Genomic DNA, 19,146 nt, shown 5'->3' on the forward strand with positions numbered 1-19,146 from the left:
ACCATGATATGCATGGTGATATTTGATATTAACACCAGCACCAACTTTTATATAATCTTCAATTTCGCGAGGCTTGATAAGTGGGTTGTGCATCACACGATCATGAATAAGGTTGTGTACCAGCTTCTTCGATACTTTAGGACTTCTCAACTTCACACCAGCTCCATAAGTGTGCCTCCCAACATACTTTTTTATCCTAAAAACATCGCAAGTAGAATCAATAGAAACTGCATGGATCATCCAAGTGCATGGGACTTTACTGCATTTCATTGTGAACCTTTCACGATCATTCTTCACCTTTGTTACGCGATACCCAGTCTTCAAACAATACTTTTGACAGGCCAACCGAACAACATCAACACCACCACGAAAAAGCTTGTTAGGATCATCAAAAACATTCTCCCACCCATCGGACAGAAGAGGTTTAACAATTTCTTTTCCATCAGTTTCATAACTATCTCTATCTGCCCTAATCAGTTCTGAATTGTTGTCTACGTCGCTGAATGTAGAGGAACTACATCCACCAGCAGAAAGAAAATCCACATGCATCTCAAAGAACGCCGATTTCTTTGAAAAATGCAAGGCAGCGAGACCATGTAGTTGAAAGTCAGCAATCACAGGCACTTTGACACCATTCTCAACATAAGTGATGATAATCTCAGAAGGGTTCAAGGTTCTCCAGTTTTCACAAATAAGAAATTTCAGGTCATCAATACTAGACTTAAAAGTAACCAGGTGAGCAAAATGATGATGCTTATAGTAAATGTATGCATAGCAGTAGGTATTTGGATTGGAACACTCTGCATCGGACATGTTTGAACCTGCAAATGTGACAAAGATGTAACAGTATTAAAATACAGTATTTCACATACGTACTGATGGGTCAAACTAAAATGTGAGAGATCTATGCAAGAAACAGAATCTAAGAGCATAAACAATGAGTATGTCATATATGTACTGCTGGATAATACGATCTGAAAGTGAGAACAAAACTGATTTTGAAAAGAAAACAGAAAGATAATCAAATCCAAAGCTAAAATAAGCTAAAAACTTAACAATCTAACCAAATAACTGAATAAATACGAACAAGATTCATAAAAAACAAACAGAACACAACCAATCTCCATGATCCAAAATTCAAATCTTAAACATGATTCAAAAACTGTAGCAGAAACAATGAGTATGTCATATATGTACTGCTGGATAATACGATCTGAAAGTGAAAACAAACCTGATTTTGAAAAGAAAACAGAAAGATAATCAAATCGAAAGCTAAAATAAGCTAAAAACTTAACAATCTAACCAAATAACTGAATACATACGAACAAGATTCATAAAAAACAAACAGAACACAACCAATCTCCATGATCCAAAATTCAAATCTTAAACATGATTCAAAAACTGTAGCAAAAACAATGAGTATGTCATATATGTACTGCTGGATAATACGATCTGAAAGTGAGAAAAAAACTGATTTTGAAAAGAAAACAGAAAGATAATCAAATCGAAAGCTAAAATAAGCTAAAAACTTAACAATCTAACCAAATAACTGAATAAATACGAACAAGATTCATAAAAAACAAACAGAACACAACCAATCTCCATGATCCAAAATTCAAATCTTAAACATGATTCAAAAACTGTAGCAGAAACAATGAGTATGTCATATATGTACTGCTGGATAATGCGATCTGAAAGTGAAAACAAACCTGATTTTGAAAAAAAAAACAGAAAGATAATCAAATCGAAAGCTAAAATAAGCTAAAAACTTAACAATCTAACCAAATAACTTAATAAATACGAACAAGATTCATAAAAAACAAAACAGAACACAACCAATCTCCATGATCCAAAATTCAAATCTTAAACATGATTCAAAAACTGTAGCAGAAACAATGAGTATGTCATATATGTACTGCTGGATAATACGATCTGAAAGTGAAAACAAACCTGATTTTGAAAAGAAAACAGAAAGATAATCAAATCGAAAGCTAAAATAAGCTAAAAACTTAACAATCTAACCAAATAACTGAATAAATACGAACAAGATTCATGAAAAACAAACAGAACACAACCAATCTCCATGATCCAAAATTCAAATCTTAAACATGATTCAAAAACTGTAGCAGAAACAATGAGTATGTCATATATGTACTGCTGGATAATACGATCTGAAAGTGAAAACAAACCTGATTTTGAAAAGAAAACAGAAAGATAATCAAATCGAAAGCTAAAATAAGCTAAAAACTTAACAATCTAACCAAATAACTTAATAAATACGAACAAGATTCATAAAAAACAAATAAAACACAACCGATCTCCATGATCCAAAATTCAAATCTTAAACATGATTCAAAAACTGTAGCAGAAACAATGAGTATGTCATATATGTACTACTGGATAATACGATCTGAAAGTGAGAACAAAACTGATTTTGAAAAGAAAACAGAAAGATAATCAAATCGAAAGCTAAAATAAGCTAAAAACTTAACAATCTAACCAAATAACTGAATAAATACGAACAAGATTCATAAAAAACAAACAGAACACAACCAATCTCCATGATCCAAAATTCAAATCTTAAACATGATTCAAAAACTGTAGCAGAAACAATGAGTATGTCATATATGTACTGCTGGATAATACGATCTGAAAGTGAAAACAAACCTGATTTTGAAAAGAAAACAGAAAGATAATCAAATCGAAAGCTAAAATAAGCTAAAAACTTAACAATCTAACCAAATAACTGAATAAATACGAACAAGATTCATAAAAAACAAACAAAACACAACCAATCTCCATGATCCAAAATTCAAATCTTAAACATGATTCAAAAACTGTAGCAGAAACAATGAGTATGTCATATATGTACTGCTGGATAATACGATCTGAAAGTGAAAACAAACCTGATTTTGAAAAGAAAACAGAAAGATAATCAAATCGAAAGCTAAAATAAGCTAAAAACTTAACAATCTAACCAAATAACTGAATAAATACGAACAAGATTCATAAAAAAACAAACAGAACACAACCAATCTCCATGATCCAAAATTCAAATCTTAAACATGATTCAAAAACTGTAGCAGAAACAATGAGTATGTCATATATGTACTGCTGGATAATACGATCTGAAAGTGAGAACAAAACTGATTTTGAAAAAAGAACAGAAAGATAATCAAATCGAAAGCTAAAATAAGCTAAAAACTTAACAATCTAACCAAATAACTGAATAAATACGAACAACATTCATAAAAAACAAACAGAACACAACCAATCTCCATGATCCAAAATTCAAATCTTAAACATGATTCAAAAACTGTAGCAGAAACAATGAGTATGTCATATATGTACTGCTGGATAATACGATCTGAAAGTGAAAACAAACCTGATTTTGAAAAGAAAATATAAAGATAATCAAATCGAAAGCTAAAATAAGCTAAAAACTTAACAATCTAACCAAATAACTGAATAAATACGAACAAGATTCATAAAAAACAAACAGAACACAACCAATCTCCATGATCCAAAATTCAAATCTTAAACATGATTCAAAAACTGTAGCAGAAACAATGAGTATGTCATATATGTACTGCTGGATAATACGATCTGAAAGTGAAAACAAACCTGATTTTGAAAAGAAAATAGAAAGATAATCAAATCGAAAGCTAAAATAAGCTAAAAACTTAACAATCTAACCAAATAACTTAATAAATACGAACAAGATTCATAGAAAACAAACAGAACACAACCAATCTCCATGATCCAAAATTCAAATCTTAAACATGATTCAAAAACTGCAGCAGAAACAATGAGTATGTCATATATGTACTGCTGGATAATACGATCTGAAAGTGAGAACAAAACTGATTTTGAAAAGAAAACAGAAAGAAAATCAAATCGAAAGCTAAAATAAGCTAAAAACTTAACAATCTAACCAAATAACTGAATAAATACGAACAAGATTCATAAAAAACAAACAGAACACAACCAATCTCCATGATCCAAAATTCAAATCTTAAACATGATTCAAAAACTGTAGCAGAAACAATGAGTATGTCATATATGTACTGCTGGATAATACGATCTGAAAGTGAAAACAAACCTGATTTTGAAAAGAAAATAGAAAGATAATCAAATCGAAAGCTAAAATAAGCTAAAAACTTAACAATCTAACCAAATAACTTAATAAATACGAACAAGATTCATAAAAAACAAAACAGAACACAACCAATCTCCACGAAACTGTAGCAGAAAGAAGAAAATAGAAAAGATTAAGCAACATACCTGTTAAAATCACTAAAGAAATCTTCAAAAACCCTAGTCCAAAAGCGAGAAGAAGAAATAGAGCAGAAACCGGATGTGAATTCGCTGTTTTTTTTTAGAAACTTTGAAATAGGCTGCTTAAATATATGTAGGATTGGAAGGATAGTTTAGGTATTTGAAAATTTCACATGATTTGTCCCGCACGTGTACAGGACCTGGGATTAAAAAATTGGGTCCATTTTTATGTTTTCTTTTTATTATGGACCACTAGTTACTGGGCTTTAGTGGGTGAACCTGCCACTAACTAGTATCACTATAATAGTACCTATTGGTAATTCCTAGTTTAGAAAAGTATCAACTCTTTTGGAGCAGCAACTTATACGTCGGGTCAGCTGCATGTTGGGAAACTTGTACGTCGTTAGGTTTCTCGTCATAGAAACGTTGTCCGGTGGCTTGTGCATCGGATAAGCTTGACCACCAAACCGAAGATGTAGCTGCTTTCATTGGCGCTAAAATTGTTTTTTTTTTTTCCTATTACGCTGCTTTATGTATCCGATGGTGGTATCCTTTAATATTTGTCCCTGCAAATTGATAAAATTATGGAGACAAAAAGTATTACAAAAAAAATTTAAATTGTGCTAGTTTATGGAACCCGTCATGGCTAGTTGGATCAGATCTGTAGTTTAAATACAAAACTAGCTTCAAAAGTAATGGTTTGTTAAATCGTTCTCGTGAATCGGTCAAAAGCCAGTGTTTTAGACCCAGTTTAAAGCTTGAAAAACAGCTAAAGATCATGTTGCTGAAAGTTAAATCAAAAGAGCAGATGATATAACAACGCCCACTTTATAATAGCAAGAGATATTAACCATAAATCGCCAGGTTAAAAACAAAGGGAGATTTAGTAGAGGATAGCCCTTACTGAAATATTTAGGGAATTGGGTTTTGTTCAATTGAAATCCAATTTTAGAAGATTAATAAAAAGCTTAAGAGCTAACATATGGATGTTCTCGGATGGTATTCGTTAGTTGGGTGGTACCCAATCAAATTTTTCCTGTGAGAACACCAAATTAAAACAAATCTTCAGTGAAGAAAAAGGAAATTCAAGAACCAGTTTCAGGAAATTAATAAAAAGCAAAGAGAGTAGATCCGGAACATGTAGAATAAATTCTTTACCCATTCCCTTTTTCTAGCGTCAAATTGTGACTATCATTATCATAATAGCACAACCAAATGGACAAGATCAATGGATCTTGATTCAAATCATAAAGTAATATATAAAAGACGAACCATAAACAGATAAATAAGAAATTCACACAGACGATTTAACGTGGTTCGGCTATGCCTACATCCACGTGCAGGAATTAAGGCGTTTATTTATGAGTGTTTGGTTCCAATTAATGGAACTTCATTACAAGCTCCTGAAGTTGAGAGAGTTTTAGATAGTAAGAAGAGAAAAAAGGAAAAAGATCGCCTCTCCAACTTAATCGTAACGCTTTTAAGGGAAAAATCTTCCGGCAAATGTCGCTTTTATCCTTACCTTAATGTTGAAGCAGTCCTAGAGTTGTTATGGTGTGTGTCACTGCTTCATGGTACCTTGCTCCGATTCTTTTCCACTCGCCATGTGTATGGTGTGGATTCTGGTATCTACACTACAACAACCGATGGGTGTTGGGACTTGGTTGCATAATAAAGATCGATGCTATGGTTTAAATGAGGGAAGATGTTTTATAGTATCACAACAATATCACAGAGTTATAGGTTTTGGCGGTAATAATTGGAGCTATGACAGTGGAGATAGAGACATCAAGAACAAACATGAAGTAAGATGGGTATTGACTACTGGTTCACTGTTTTCTTGTGGATGAATGTGATGAACGGAGGGGAGTAGAAGTCAGTGAACAAGAACGACGTTGGCTAGAGAAGTTAAAGGGGTCTCACATGGGTTAACAGGTCTGTTGCAGGCAATGGTAGGACTTTGAAGATACCGAGATGGAGAAGCGAGTCAAGGAACTGGTGGTATTGGAGTTTATCAAAGTTTAAATAACTATTAGCATAAAGTTCTCAACTGGGAAAAATTTGGCAGGCAGCAAACAAGACCCGAGTGGAGTGAGGATTTGCCGGAGCTTGTACAAAGAGTGTGACGAGATTTAGCCAGACGGTGGAGGAAGATGTTTAACTGGACAGAGAACGGAGGTTGGTGCTGACTTCATCAGAGAGTCTTACTCTGGGCAGAAGTTGCCGGAGCTGTTGACATAGGTATGACAGGTTTGTTGCAGGCATCATTTATGTGCAGGGAGAACATGCAGCAACACAAATTGAAGCTTGGTTGATTTGTGAATGATGGATGGTTGAACAACTGATGGTAGTGACGAATCTTGTCTGTTGATAAGGATTGCTGCCATGGTCATGGATTTAAACAACATAGTTAAGAGCAAGAAGAACTGTGGATACGAATTTGAATCAGAGCTGTGATTGAGAGAGAAAAGAGATAAGGTCGTAGAATGGAAGATGTTTCTATGATCGTAGCTGGCAGTGATGATTTATACCAGTGTTGGTCTTGGTACTTGCATACATATTTGAGATGGGAAGGAAGTCTTCAACCATATCGAGATGGACAGGGTAGCTGGTGTTGTGGTAGAGTTGAATGTCATGTCGGTAGAGCAGGTATGGACGAGACTGAGAAGGTTCACAAGACATAAATTGGTGGTGGTCATATTTGGTTCTATGTTTGGAATTGGCAGGTGGCGTTAGTAATGGACCGGGCCTGGCAACTATTTGTTAGGTCTTGTTTTCTCGCAATACCTACATCTTTTCTCGCAACACCTACTTGTAAACGAACAGAGAACAACTTTAGGAGGGGGAACGTGCGACTACAGACGTCGTAGAGGAGGCCGACGACGGGAGACTACAGACGCAGAAAGGTTTGCTTTTTTTCATTTTTGTCATTCCATTTCAATTAGCTAGTGAATCTCTTGTAACTAGGATTTATGATAGAAACCACTTGGAGTATTGGCTATTTTGAATTGATTAATTGAGCAAAGACTATTATGATTTGAATAGACTAATTTTTAATTATTGTTTATTGACTAAATGAGAAATGAGTTGTTGCTTCACCGGTTTTAAAAACCTATGAGCGTAATTGATAGTTTTGCAAATATTTTTGGTCTCATTATTTGATATTCCATGCTTGGGTTAAGTTCTTTGATGGGTTATGCTTAGAATTGTCAAATAATATTTGTAATTTGATATTTAGTTTCGTATAATTTTCTTACTGATGCAATTTGACGGTGCATGCTTGGATTTATTCTTTTGATGTGCTATGCTTAGGGTATACCGTTGTCATTTGCGACTCTAATACGTATAATAGGCGATGCCAACAGAACGGACGATAAACATATATTCATAATTATGTTTCATTTCAGTAAGTAAATAGAAATAGTGGTGGATATCACAAACCATGTTTACCGACTTTCACATCTTGGTTACGTTCTATTAGTTTAGTTTATTTTCTTTGTTCTTATTCTTTCAAAAATCCAAAAATATTGTTTATGGTTAGTTTATTAGAGATATTGATTACCAAACTTTCCACCGCTCCCTGTGGGTTCGACCCATACTTGCCGTTGTCTACTAGTTAGACGCCGTGTGATTGCGGTTATCTATTATATAGGTATTCCGAAGTCCTCACACATTAACTAATAATCCTTTTCTAGAGTATATGCTTTAATTGTTGGTAATTAAATGCTTTTCAATATTTCAGTTTGGGATCACCTTGAGTGTTAGGGTGTAGAATACACCATATTTATTATCTATTGTATCTGCTTTCTTTGCTATTTTTCTTGTGAATTATGTATTTTACGTGTGTTCTTGAGTTATTAGAGTTATTAGGTACTTTGGAGTTATGCGGAAGAAAAGAAGAATAAATCATTCAATTTGAGTTGAAAGGGAAAAATTGTCATTCACCTGGCGAACACTATTGGGAACCGAACCAAGGTTAAGGGGATGCCAGTCCAGGTATCCCGAATCCTAAGTATGGGTGTAAATAACTGCCACTTGGAATCCCCTATCCATAAGATGGGTGTGCTATTAGCACCCAAATCCAACCTAACCCTAAATCAAGAAGATTTACTTCTACGCCTGAAATCAATGAAATAAAAGAGAGAGATAGAAGGAGGCGTAGCCATAAGCAGCCGAGAGAAGAAACTGAGGGTTCTTGAAGGGAGATCGAGAAATTATGACAGAGAAGAGGTTGATCGAAGCAAATGATGGTGTTGGTCACTATAATTGATGAATCGGAGATTTTGAGTCTGATTGATAATGGTTGTCGATCTCAGAAATTGAGAGAAGAAAGGGGATCTGAGCTGTGGTGCAGAGAGGAAGAAGATGAGTCCTTCTGTTGTTGATACAAATTGATGATTACCGGAGATATGGGTTATTTGTGTGGAATGGGATTTCAGAGAACCAAAAGAGATGTGGTTCTGATATGAAGAATTCAGTGAGGAAATGAAGAATCGATGCTGCTAAGGTTGGAAGAGATGGGTCTGTAGTGATGATGAAAAGAAATAATTTGATGGAGACCGTGGCGTGCAATGGCTAGGTCGGAAGATGGAGTTGTGGTTTGTTGCAGAAAATTGTAAAGAAGACCTGTTGCTGCTGTTACAGGGAAGCCTAAATGAATGGGTTATGTTTTGAATGAACAAATGTATGTTAGGAATTATCGCAGGGAAAGAATAGAAAGGCCTGGAAAATGGCCGGAATATAATAGAAACAGAGGAAACTCTGTCCGGATTTCCACTCCGGCGAGTTAACTCAGTGTCGGCGATGATACGATTCAGGCGAGTTTATTATGAATCCGATGCCGATCCTGATCCTCTCAGTGATTCAGCGCAGTAAGACCGAAAACATGTTTGTTTTCTCTGACTCACCTGACTCGTCCGGATCTGACTTAAATCACCTGATCATCTGGATACGACTGAAATCACCAGACTCATCTGGATCTGACTCAATATGTTTGTTTTTTAAGTCAGATATGACTCATATGACTAAAAAATATGAGTCGGTGGTTTGTTCCTATGAGTCAGGGGTATTTTATTACCTGACTCAAACCGGTCCGAGTCAGGGGTTAGGTCTGACTCAGATCGCGAGTCAAATCTGACTCAAAATAAAAAACGAACGATCTGACATCTGACTCGGACCGAGTCAAGGGACGAGTCAGATCCAGACCCAGAGTCAGTAGAAAATAAACATGCTCCGAGTCAGACCGGCTATCTCGGCTGAATTCCTTTTCCTTGACCAGTTGACTAATAGAAGACCGTTAGTTTGACAGTTGACTATAACGGTACCATAACGGAATATTTCGTCGACTGAGAAGAATATTCAGGTTGTCGGCAGTGACTTTCCCGACTCATTTCTGGTGATCCCAGAGACTTTCCTCGCGACCCAAAATCACAGATTTTTGTGTGAGCTTTTCTCATGAGTGTGAAGCCTTGGATTTTGAATTGGATGTGAAATTTGACTTGAAATTGAATTTGGAAGAGAAGAGGAGGAATTTCACAAAGACAAGGACTTGGAAATTGAATGGGAAAGGGGTCCTAATCCTAAGAAGATTGCAAGCAAAGTGAATCCTATAAATGAGAAGTTCTTTACTTTTCTCTACACACCTATACACACACAACACTTTGGTTTTTGCTTGCTTTTCTTTTAATTATTTATATTAACTCCAAACTATGTGTGGTTAAATTTTTTATTGATTGGGGATGAATTCCTAGTTCTTAACATGTTTTGAGTTTTGTTTTAAATCTTACAATGAAGTTTTCACATGATTATTGTTTGTTTTTATTAATATGAATGTCTATGATTGTTTTATAGATTGTTTAGAGTCCACGCTAAATCGATTTGCTAACTCAATCTAAAGCTAGTAAAAGTTAGGGGATAAGTAATAGTTTCTTGACTATTTACACAAGTAGAGAACACGAGACCTTGTGGAGGGATATCATGGAGCAATTGTGTGTGAAAACAATGCTAGCAAGTGGATCGAGCGAACCGAGTCTAACTAATAGTATCAAACCTAAATTCATAAATCTTAATGCGTTCATAGAATTACATCTTGTAAGCGAACCTCATGTTGGTTCTTTTGAATAGAATCTGATAACTAAGCGAACTTGTTATTCATTGAAACAAGGAATTTTGGGGTTATCTAAGCGAACTTGTTAACCTACGGTTGATGAAAATCCGTGACTATTAAAAATTAGACAAGAACATAACTTGAATCATTGAAGAAGGATTCCTTGATATTATTTATCTTATTGATTTCCCTTTATCTTTCAATTGCTTTGTTTATTTATTTTGCTTTGTAAAATCTAAAACCAAAACCCCCCTTTTTGTGACATTATAAGACAACTAAAACCTCTTGCTCCCCGTGGGAACGAACTTAACTAGCACCATATTACTTGTTAATTAAGTGAGAAAATATTCACTAATTTGTTGTGGTTACGACATGCATCGGAGCATCAGGAATATATTTGAACAATTGATGATAAAAGTTATGCACATGTTCAAATAATGTCGACATCTAGAAGTTTCATATCTTAGCAAGCCATAATTCCAAATTCACACACAACATAAACAAGTATGTGAATATTGGAAACTCATTTTTGCTTTTGGGACCGGTTATACCATGATTCCCAAACTAAGTTAGGACCGGTTATACCATGACTCCCAATATAGGTTATGACCGGTTATACCTTTCTTCCCTATACTAGTTATGATCGGTTATACCATGTCACTAGATATACATTATGACCGGTTATACCATGTTATCCAAAACTAGTTAGGATTGGTTATACCATGTCAGGCAATATAGGCTATGACCGGTTCTACCTTGATTCTCAACATATGTTAAGATTGGTTCTACCTTGTCATCTTGCATTGGTCATCCAAATATTATTCAATGAAAAATCGGACTAATACACTTATGATTTCCCTTTCGATTATGAAACAAGTTCATACATCTACTTCCTTAAAAATATGTAATAATACATAGTTTTCTAGGATGAAATCACACTTATATCCCACACATAATCAAATAACTATATACATAGATTATGTTGATGTCATATTTACGAATTTCAAAAGATAAGCGTTATACTTCGTAATTCAATATAATTCCTTGATACTTTGATCATAGTGCTATGATTAAGTCTAGTCACTAGAGTGTCATAAATAAAGCTTCACATGTTATGTTTTCAATATAAAGCGACTCGAAAGAAAACAAGTCAAGTCAGTAAGTTTCAACATTCCTAGAATTTCTATTCTAACCTAAATAAAGTTGACTCTAGTAATTAATCAAGCGACTTTAGATAAGTTTTGATACTAAAATATGACAACCAAACTTAACATACCAATGTTTGGTTGGTTTAACCGAGCTATGCTCTAACAATCTCCCTCTTTGTCAATTATAGTGACAAAACTCTATTACATATGGAGATAAACGAATTACAAAATAACTCATTCTTCATATGGTTGATTCCAAGTTTTAATAGCACAATATCCTGCATATATTCAAAAAATAAATGTCGTTGTTGATATTTGAATAACAAAAGATTTACTCCCCCTAAAGAAAATCTAAGTATATATTCAATCCGAAAATATTTTTTATTACCCTTTCGTAGTATGATGATATGTTTTGAAAAAGCGGGGGGTATAACAACCACACCCAATCATTCGTTTAGTAATTTGTATGGACTAACTCCAATATAATTCCGAGAGCACCATCTCATAAAGCGAGCACAACCAAGAAAGATATCAAAGAGTTATATCTCAATTTCTCAATACAATCTGCAATCCAACAAATAGAAATCTGTGAGCCCGATTGATATGAGAAATAACTTGGACGGTACCAAAGACCAATGCCCAAATGCTAATCAATTCTGAAAAAGTGGGGTCTAACAACACCACCCAATATTTCGCTTAGCAATCTGTATGGACAAACTCCAATATACTTTTTATGAGAATCAACTAGACAGTTAGACTCAATCAATAAAAAGATATATCAAAGAGTTTATATCTCAATCTCTGGATTTGATCTTTACACAAGCAAATGGAAATCTGCGAGTCTTTATCAAAGAGAGATAACTTGATGGTACCAAAGACCAATATCCAAGGATCAATCAATATCAATCAACAACCAAAGGTTAGATTTCCAATTGATGATATTTAACGCACAACCTGTATTATTTCAATTATATAAAAAATATATAATGCGGAAAAGAAATAACACAGACACCAGAAGTTTTGTTAACGAGGAAACCGCAAATGCAGAAAAACCCCGGGACCTAGTCCAGATTGAATACACACTGTATTAAGCCGCTACAGACACTAGCCTACTCCAAGCTAACTTCGGACTGGACTATAGTTGAACCCCAATCAGTCTCCCACTAATTCAAGGTACAGTTGTACTCCTACGCCTCTGATCCCTGCAGGACACCGCGCACTTGATTCCCTTAGCTGATCTCACCAACAACTAAGAGTTGCTGCAACCCAAAATCGCAGACTTGATAATAAACAAATCTGTCTCACACAGAAAATTCTATCAAAGGATAAATCTGTCCCCCACAGAAAAACCCTAGGTTTTGTTCCGTCTTAAGATATAAAATCAAGGTGAACAGGAACCAATTGATAATCCGGTCTTATATTCCCGAAGAACAGCCTATATTAATCAATCACCTCTCAACAATCCTTCTTGACTACACAAGCGGTTTGTCGAGGAATCACAAACAGTGAGACGAAGATGTTTGTGACTTCTTTAACTTGCCTATCGGAGAACTCTCACGATCTCAAGCCAATCAATAGATTGTACTCGTATGATAGAAGATGCAAGATCAGATCACACAACTACGATAAAGGTAGTGTCGGTCTGGCTTCACAATCCTAATGAAGTCTTTAAGTCGTTAACCTGGTTTTAGAGAAGAAAACCAAAGGTTAAAGGAGAATCGACTCTAGCGAGCACACTAGTATCACACATACGTGTGGTGATAGACACATTTTTATATCCGAATTGTCCTCAGTGTCTCTATTGTTAGTGCTTGATTTTGTACTTATTATGGTGTTTTTATGTTTGTGTAGGTGTTTTTGGAGAAATACGCTTGTGTAGAAAAGTTACTCAAATAGTGCTATTTGGACCCCGGAAGAATTACTAAGGGGCATCCCATTTCCAGGGCAGTACTAATGGCACCCCACCAGAGGATAAGGGGAGGTCATCTTCAAGAATTCAAATACTGTGCTTTGGCGGGAAAATTGGTTCTCTTCTGGCAGAATTAGGGTTTGCTTTTTGGATCGGTTTTAATGAGACTTAAACCCTGAAATTGATTTGGGTTGTTCCAATGGGCTCAACAGGGATGCTAATGGAGTTCGTTTCAAACAGAATTGGCTGGAATCACTGATTTGAGTGATACAGGGCAAGTATTGGGTGTTATTATCGGAATTGCTGGAAGTGATTTGGGAAGGCTTTGGTCGGAGTTTTTCATTGGATTGGGATGTGATTATCCTGTTACAACTTAACAGGGATGGTACGTGTGTTGGAATCGATTGTGTTTGGTTAGAACGTTGAGTTTGAAGAAACAGAGAGTCTCGGGTTTTCCTTCTTCTTTCCCGAATTCAACTGAGGATGGCACGAGTTGTTAGGTGTTCCACTTGAATTGGAAACGTGTTTATAGCGTGTAAGATTTAAATAAGGAGAGTTTTATGGCCAGCAGACGCGTAAAGAACCTAAACAGGGAAATTATTCTCATGTTACTGTCGTGAAGAATAATTAATTAACTGAAGATATTCTCGAAGATTTCATGGGCCTGTCGAGTTTAAAGAGAGCAGATGACATCAGAGAAAGGGAGGGAGAGATTGGGAGAGTTGCAGAGCATCAGAGAGTCGAGATAATCAAGTGGCAGGAAACCACCATTTCTGCTGCTGTGAAGAACACGAAGAACATAAGACCAACCTAGACATTCATTTACGCTACAGTAATTGCAACACATCCTGGAAGTCTTAGAAGCTACAGTAACAGCGAAAATTACCCGTGGGTCGCAGACTGATAGTTGACAGTCTTATATACTACAGTAACAACGACAGTTTGCATTTATCGTTCTCTGTAGCTTTAACCATTCTCATCATTTGTAAACCATTTTTGAGCATAAATGAAATCAACTTTTGAGCGTGTTTCAAAGATGATGATGATCTAAACACAATCCTTGGGGTGATGGAGGAAGCTGTTGTTTCGGTACAAGTGACATATCTTTATTTTAATTAATCATAAGAACTCTATTATGATTTTTGCATTGAACTCAAAATTGATTATATGATTTTATTAGTTAGGTGTATTTTCTCTTGATAGAATATGCTTTCTTTAGTGTTTTGATATTCTATGCTTGGATTAACATCTATTCTTTTGGAAATGTACATGTCTATGCAATACTATTAGAATCAATTTGAATGTTGAGTTGCATAATTATTGTTTTATTAAATCACTAATATCGACCAATGGTGGAATCCTAGCCCCGGTCTCTCTATAATTTTTACAACACTTTTTAATTGAGTTTGTTATTTTTATTTATAAAAATTAAGTCTAAAGAAATCTTTCTTCACAAGTCTCAACGAACCTTTTACTACGACATCATTGAAAATAACCATTATGTGGGGATTAGTTTTGCAAAATGCTAGATGTCTCCTTTATATAGCCTTCAAATCAGGGTTTTTCCTTAGTTACAAAGCAATCCATATTCACCGTTAGATGAAAACCTGATTTAGATTCAAGCTAATATTTCTCAACCGTTAGATCGAAAACTTAGCTTGTCACACAAACTTGGGTAGACGTTTACTGGGTTTGTGAAAACCATGCCCAAACGTGTACGTGTATGTTGGTTCAACATAGTAACCCAAAAGGTTAACCATATGAGTATTTCATATTAACCTAGTTCTTCTTCACAATAACTAGTTCAATTGACTCAAATGAACTAATTAGAGAGTTGTTCAATTGCTATAAGATCTTATGTAACTACACAAGACACAACTGAAACAAAGATGATTCGATTCGATGAATCGGCTCATGAACTTTATAGCCACGGTTTGCATAAAGCATTCCTTAGTAATTAAAGTTTCATGTTCAGAGCACATCTTTAGATGATAACCACTTAAGCTCACAAACAAGTTCGCGGGCTTAAGGTAACCGACAGAGTTTTCCAAACTCAGCAGAAAATCTCGGCAAAGAGACTTCCGCTAGTTCGCGGACTAAACACGCAAACGAGTTTTTGGGAAATCCCAGCAGAAATTCTCGGCAAGAGAACTTCCGTCAGTTCGCGGACTGAGTTCACGGACTGGGTTCGCGGACTTGGAAAAGCTAATTCCTCCGGTTTCTCTCAGTTAACTAAGTTCGAAAAACTTCGGATTAAGGAATACATGGTTATGTAATCTAAACTCTCATTCCAATCATTGAGACATTCTCAGAGGACGTTATATAGCCGTTATTCACAGACCGTTTCACGTCAGAGCAATTCTCAAAGTAATTGAAACTTTTCATGACTTTCGTCACTAGGTGAAGATAAACTTGATCAAAGTGAAACGCTTTACCAACACACGATTTCAAGAAAAAGATAAGTAGTGAATACTCAACTCGAGATGTCAAATGTGTATGATCCAGTCTATATAGCATAAGACTTTTTGTCTCATAAGAAGTAGGATATAGAATAGATATACTTTTGAGTGATAGATAAGTTCAAGTCTCCACATATCTTTTTGTTTATGAAGTTCCACGGTTCCTGAGTAGATCTTCGTCGTTGTATGATGAATCACCATGAAGTCCTTGAGCTCAACTACACTTTTCTATCCTAGTCCGAGACTTAGATATGTATACTAGAAATCAATACTCATAGTTTTGATCACTAACATTGACAAACATGCTTGATATAGCAACGCATGCGAGGTCGACCGAGCTATGCTCTAACAATCTCCCCCTTTGTCAATTTTAGTGACAAAACTATTAATACATATGGAATACAAAAAAGATAAACTTTAGTGGCTCATATTCCATAGTCTAATCTTCAACGCTCCTTGAAATCTTCGTCCTTCCAAGTACTCCAATGATCCCAAAGGTTGTAAGTTTAGCACCACCGTTGTTGAAGATCCGTAGCTTAACAATGAGAGAAATCGAGATTCTCGATCATTATTATACAGTGTCATAGTATCATTATGTAACATCAAAGTCCAATTGAATCACGACTTTAACAATAATACTATGGTGATATGTATCACTCCCCTTTAGTCAATACTCCATCACGATCATGGAAACCACTCCCCCTTACACAATGATCCGAAAACCATATGTATTTGTAGTGTGAACTACATTATTTCTCCCCCTTTTTGTCAATAAAATTGGCAAAGGTAAAAGAACGGGATCATAATGAAATTTCCACAAGAGACATTTCATAAACTAAAAGAAAAAAATACATACCAACTTAATTTAGATGCAATCATAAAGTCGGAGCTAAATGCATTCATCAATGAGTTTTAAGATACAAGATAACCCCTATAAAATCCCACAGCCGCACAACCCGCAAGATATTACTATTAAGCACAAGTTCAAAAGAACTCTCCCCCATTTGATATCATTCCCAGAAGAACAACAAGAGCGACCTTAATTTCGAAAGAAAAGAAGGATTTTGAAGCACTAAAGAGATACTAGAAAGACAATAGCGACAATCCTACAGAAACTGAACTGGAAAGTACCTACTGGAGTTTCAGACTCAATTTCCCAAAACATAAGGATAGACATAGGGGCAAGATTCAATGAAACGTTTTAATGAACCAAAACAACACCAATAGACAGCCGCAAGTGTTGAAACGTTGCAGTGTATAAGGGTTTGGTGAGAATATCAGCCAATTCTTGTTAGGAAGGCACAAACTCCATACTGATGATACCATTTTCATAAAGATCACGAATAAAATGGTACCTTATGTCAATGTGCTTTGTTCTTGAGTGCTCAACAGGATTCTCAGTAATTCGAATCGCACTGGAGTTATCACAAAAGATCTTCATTATTCCAGTATCAATTCCACAATCAGCAAACATCTGTTTCATCCATAGGAGTTGAGTACAACACGATCCGGCAGCAATATATTCTGCTTCACATGTGGACAGGGATTGAGAGTTTTACTTCTTGCTATGCCACGCTACAAGATTGAGACCTACATAGTAGAAGCCCCCTGATGTACTTTTTATGTCTTCTACACATCCTGCCCAATCAACATCAGAATAAGCAGAAAGGTCAGCATTAGTATCAAAAATGTACGAGAGACCATACCCAACAGTGTGATTTATATATCGTATGATTCTCTTTGCAGCTGCAAGATGAGATTCTTTTGGATCCGCCTGAAACCTGGCAAAACAACCAACACTGAAAGAAATGTCAGGTCTAGTAGATGTAAGATACAAAAGGCTACCTATAATGGATCGATATAATTTTTGATCCACTTTTGCTCATTTCTCATCCCTGTGCAATTTACCAGTAGTAGGCATAAGAGTCAACTTAGGAGACGACTTATCCAGACCAAATCTTGACACAAGATTACGTGCGTACTTATCTTGGGATAAGTAAATACCCTCCTTATGTTGTTGAATCTGTAATCCTAAGAAGAATTTCAGTTCACGAACATTGCTCATTTCAAACTCTTTAGCAAGAGAGACTTGGAAATCTTTTGTGAATTTTTCAGAAGTTGATCCATAGATGATATCATCTACATAGATTTGAGCAATGACCACATCTTTCCCACTCCATTTGGTAAACAATGTTTTATCAGCTCCTCCTCTTGAAAACCTTTTCTAATAAGAGAGGTAGTAAGTTTCTCAAACCAGTCTCTTAGTGCTTGCTTCAATCCATATAACGCCTTTTTGAGCTTTAGCACATGATCTGGGAAATCAGGGTTTTCGAACCCCTTAGGTTGAGCAACATAGGCTTCATCTTTTAAAATTCCATTCAGGAACGCTGATTTTATGTCCATCTGAAACAACTTAATCTTGAGAAAGCAGGCATGGGCCAATAAAAGTCTAATGGACTCAAGACGTGCCACAAGTGCAAAGGTTTCGTCAAAATCGATTCCTTCAATCTGTGAATATCCTTGAGAGACAAGTCTAGCTTTATTTCTGACAATTGAGCCAAATTCATCAGACTTGTTTTTGAATATCCATTTGGTACCAACAATATTGACATTTGGAGGACAAGGTACACGTTCCCAGACATCTTGTCTTTCAAATTGATTTAACTTTTCATGCATTGCATTTACCCAAAAGGGATCTTTCAGAGCTTCATCAATATTCCTTGGTTCCACCTGCGAAATATAACAACCAAAATTGCATATATTTTGAAGTTGACCCCTTGTTTTGGCTGTAGAATCCCTTCTCCCAATGATATTGTTGGGGTCATGATTCCTTTGAACCCAAAGATGTCGTGGAGGGACACGTTCTTGTTCATCAGGAATGGCTTGATCAGTGCTCTTCTCCTCGCCACTAGAAATATCAGGATCAGTAACAGTTGGGATAACTTCAACTGATTCTGGAATTTCTTTGACTTTCTCAATTGTCTCGGTTGGAGGCAAATCAGTAGGAGAACTATCTTAACGAAAATTACTAATATCATCGATGATAACATTAGCAGATTCCATCATGACTTGTGTTCTTAGATTAAAAACTCGAAAACCACGACTATCAGAAGCATAGCCAAGAAAGATACCTTCGTCACTTTTGGTGTCTAATTTCCCTTTTTGTTCTCGATCTTTCAGAATATAGCACTTACTTCCAAACACCCTGATATAGTGTATGTTGGATTTCCTTCCATACCATAACTC

General features: G+C 35.6%; 1 long non-coding RNA gene across 1 annotated transcript; it reads right to left on the reverse strand.

The window, feature by feature from the left end:
- Window positions 1–637: 637 nt before the first annotated feature.
- On the reverse strand, window positions 638–4,412 carry LOC113295700. The gene is made up of 2 exons (XR_003332905.1): window positions 4,285–4,412; window positions 638–821 (listed from the first exon to the last, which is right to left on the reverse strand). It is a non-coding gene; the product is annotated as an uncharacterized LOC113295700 (long non-coding RNA).
- Window positions 4,413–19,146: the final 14,734 nt, after the last annotated feature.

Source organism: Papaver somniferum, chromosome 7, assembly GCF_003573695.1.
Source record: "Papaver somniferum cultivar HN1 chromosome 7, ASM357369v1, whole genome shotgun sequence".
Taxonomy (NCBI): domain Eukaryota; kingdom Viridiplantae; phylum Streptophyta; class Magnoliopsida; order Ranunculales; family Papaveraceae; genus Papaver; species Papaver somniferum.